Source organism: Sapajus apella, unplaced genomic scaffold (genome assembly GCF_009761245.1).
Source record: "Sapajus apella isolate SASKATOON/1434 unplaced genomic scaffold, GSC_monkey_1.0 scaffold30, whole genome shotgun sequence".
NCBI lineage: Eukaryota > Metazoa > Chordata > Mammalia > Primates > Cebidae > Sapajus > Sapajus apella.
In genome coordinates this window covers 18,738,565-18,742,712 of record NW_022436970.1, presented here as the reverse complement: position 1 = coordinate 18,742,712, position 4,148 = coordinate 18,738,565, and positions in this window count along the sequence as shown.

Genomic DNA, 4,148 nt, shown 5'->3' with positions numbered 1-4,148 from the left:
TGAAAACTGCTAAAGAATTTTACCTCTAAGAGTATGTTGAATCCTTAGCTGTCTTCTTTTAACTTTCATATCTGTTTCATTTAGCGACTAACACCAAACATATTCTATTCCTCAGGTTGCTTTTTCTGTGTGACTAAATGGAAAGTCACCAGATCTAGGGCTTGAAAACATTTTCCATCCCAGACAAAGTTTCTTATCTTTCATTGTGTCATTGGTCAAATACAAATTCTGCAATGACCTGTTGCATACAATGAAAGCAAGATGAAAGTCAGTCAGTACTCTGCTTCCTGTTGAAAAAAGCCACTTTATGTCATAATAACTATTGAGTCTAAGCCTGAGACAGGAGCTCCTGATTTCTCTTGAGCCAGCATGACTTTAAGTTAGATGACTTTGAAATGACTGTGGGTATGGGAAAATCAAAGCATGTTAATATACATTCATTAGGTACCTGCTTTGCACAGGCATGTGACAACATTATTCAACATTTGGTAAATATTATTGAGCTGTCTTGTGAGTAAATATTTGTTCCAGGCATCTGAGATAAGGCAATAAACAAAAGATACAAAGGCTCTTTGTAAATGCAATTTACATTGCAGTGAAATGAAGTGGGTGAATAAATATGTTACAGAGTTGACTTGAAGCTATCCTTGTAATAAAGATTTTGGTGAAGTTTGTCTCTCCTGCTCATCTGGTCTGCTCTACTGGAAAAAGAAAAAGAAAAAGAAAGAAAACAAATCACTACAAATCACTAAGGGCCTTGTCCTGAATAAAGGCAGAGCTCACCCTCCTGGTTCCCTGGGTTGAGAGTTAGACCAGTGTCAACAGCTTGCTGCTAGAATTGCTCTTGTTATCTCACTGTAACTTATGTGTTCAGCCTGTCCAGAGAAAGGAGAAGGAACAGAGTATCTAAGAAAGCACAAACACAGATTGAATTTAAGGCTGAAAGACAGATAAAGAAATCTCACTTTATGTCTCAGTGGATATTATCAGTGAAGACTTTAGCTAAATTGAGGGAGAAAGGGACAGGCTGTGAAATTTTCATCTCAGTGAGACAAATTAGTTGACCATGCAATTGTCCTATGACAACAAGGGATTTTTGGAGAATCACTTGGAAGATGCATCTGTAACTTTAAAATGGGACATACTAACAAGGTTGTATGTCTTTAATTAACTACACTCACCTTTGTGGGTACGGACTCAGAGTAGGCAAAGGAATGAAGAAGCCAGGCTACTGCGTTATTGTGGGGTGGGTAACTGGAAATAGGAACATTTCTTAGCCACAACAAAATCATAGTTTATTCAAAGGGACATACCCATCCACATATATTTTTGTTGTTTTCATTGTGTTGAAATATAAGAAAATAAGAAAAAAATCTAAAATACTTTCATAAATAGATTTTTAAAGTAGATTTTTACATAGGAAAATTGGTTAATAAAAACCAATACAACATTTTTACTACTGGGTATGTTGGAATTATGAGGAAACTTCCATCTTCTGACTTTTATCATGGCTAAACCCAAGTGAGATGAAGCAAAAACATAAAAGATTCCTCATGCCCCCAAAAAATAAAAAAATAAAAAAACTTTGTCTTTGTTAGGACTGAGAAATGTTGAAAACAAAACACAATAGATATTTTCTGAATAAAATGCCAACGCAGGTGGCAACTAAGAGAAACCAGACTGTTTGTGGTGACTGCTCCTCCTTACTGTAACTGAAGTGATACCTTTAATGAAAAGGAAGCTGGTGATGAGAATAATTCTAGAACCTCAGAAAAAATAATTACTTTGAAATTAAATGCAGGAATTCACTGCCATTAATGACAACGAACAATTTAATCATTCTTATAGTTAAACATCTTATAGATAAGTAGTTAAAATATCCCCTTGAAGAAATTGGCATAAGGGCAGCATATTCTCACTTATGTTTTGAAACGTGATTTAAAGAATTCAAAAAAGTGTGCCACAAACCTCAGACATCCAAATGTAGGCACTTATAACTTCACAACGACTTCTACCTTAGGACTTCCGGTGGACTTATAAGAGGGTGTGGTCAATTTGAAATCTGATTAGAACTTTTGGCATCGACTGTCTTCTGGTATTTCTCTACCCCTTAGGTGTTTGGACTTTGGGAAGTCCCCTCTCTTTGAAGGCTTTACCCCTTTTGAGTGCAATTCTTGTCTAATTCTGGGCCCAGGTGAGAACACTGTCTCATTAGGGAGTAGATTGAGACTCGAACCTGCCAAGTCCATCTAGCAGTGGACCAAAATGTGGGAAAATTCAAGAAACATCCACTGTAAAAAGGCAACAACATGTGGCTGGAAGGCCAATCTTTTTAACCCCCAGGCCTCAGGCACCTTCATGAATAGGTCATTGTCTGCATGGTTAGGACTGGGAAGACTCAACCTCTTATTTGGGAAGGGGAAGGTTGCTTTTAAAACCTGCAACCTGGCAAGAAAGTCCATTTAGCTAATGAGACAGCTTTCCCTTGGGGCAGCCACATCTAACATGCTGTAGCTTATTATAAAATTATTGAAGACACGACATGCAACCATGAGGATGTGTTACTGAGGACCAACAGCCTTAGCCTCACTGTCACAGAGCAGGATTGATGAAAACTTAGCCTTTGCACGCAGAGACTGTTAGTCCAGGCCTTTGGAATTCTTTAGTCACTTCAATTTCTTTGCTGAGATTCTCCATTTCTTCACTTGTTTCAAGAGAATTCAAATTGTTCATTGGAGCATTTGAATGAAGGCTGCTCTAAATTTCCTGTCGGACAATTCTAATATGCGACTCATTTTGGTGTTCATTGTCTTCTTGGCAACAGTCGATTGAGTATACTGCTCAGGCTGTGCTTTTCCTGGTTCGTGGTGTGACATCCGCATTTTCATCATATTCTAGAAATTTTGGATGTTAGGAGACTTTGATCCCATTTAAATCTATTCTAGTAGGCAACTTAAACTTATTTTGCCCAACATTTTTTTTCCTAAACTTTCTTTAAGTTTAGCTTATAGGTCTTGGCTTACTTTTCTAAGCTTTATATCCAATAACAATTTAGTTTTCAGAGTACTTGCAATACCATTCTGGTATACTTTCACTCTTCTGATGCCTCTGGGCCTCTGATTTCTATCTCTATAGGTGTCTTTGGGTGGGAGTAAAACAAATATTGACCCTAATTTGCTTTCTGATTTGACGGGAAGTTCAGGGAGATATGCTGGCCCTGGGCCATTTCTGCTGCAAGGCAGAGGGCCCGGGGATATCAGGCTGGCTGGCACTGCTCAAGGGCCACCCACACCACTGAGGGTAGAACAGGTGAGGATGGGTAGGTAGCTGCCCAGGCTCTGCTGAAGTTGGTGCTGCTGGCAGATTGGGTCACCACCACTCAGGATGGGGAGGGCCCCTGCTCGGGCTGCTGTGGCTGGGGAGACCTGCCCTTCTGCAGGTATGCTGAGGCATGGATCTCACTGTCAGGCTTCTGCTGGTCTGTCCTTTTCCTGCCACTTTGTCCACAGAAAAGCCAGGGGTTTTTGTTTGTTTGTTTTGTTTTTATTTAATTTGAGACGGTCTCATTCTGTCACCCAGACTGGAGTGCAGTGGCACGATCTCAGCTCACCGTAACCTCTGCCTCCTGGATTCAAGTGATTCTCCTGCCTCAGGCTCCCGAGTAGCTGGGATTATAGGCATGTGCCACTACTGCGGGGCTAATTTTTGTATTTTTAGTAGAGACGGGGGTTTCATCATGTTGGCCAGGCTGGTCTCGAACCCCTGACCTCAAACGATCCACCCGCCTTGGCCTCCCAAAGTGCTGGGATTGCAGGCGTGGGCCTCTGTTTGTTTTGTTTGTTTTTCCTATTCTCTTTTGGTCTGTACCTGTTGTCAGTTCCAATGTCCAAGACTCTCTGGTTCCCAGTCTGGGATATAAGGAAGTTAAAGGGGAAGCGTGCAGAACTCAGCTTAGTGTCGCCAAGTCCAAGGATTTCCCAGCCAGCCTTCCTTTTTTTCTAACCTTTCAGAGTACTTTTATCTCTTTGAATTATTTCCAAGGACCAAGGTGGCCTCCGTGTTCCCCTCTGTTTGACTAAACTTCAGATGGGCTTCCTGCTTCTAGGCCTGAACTCCCTTCCACCAGCCCTTACAGAACGCAGTTACCC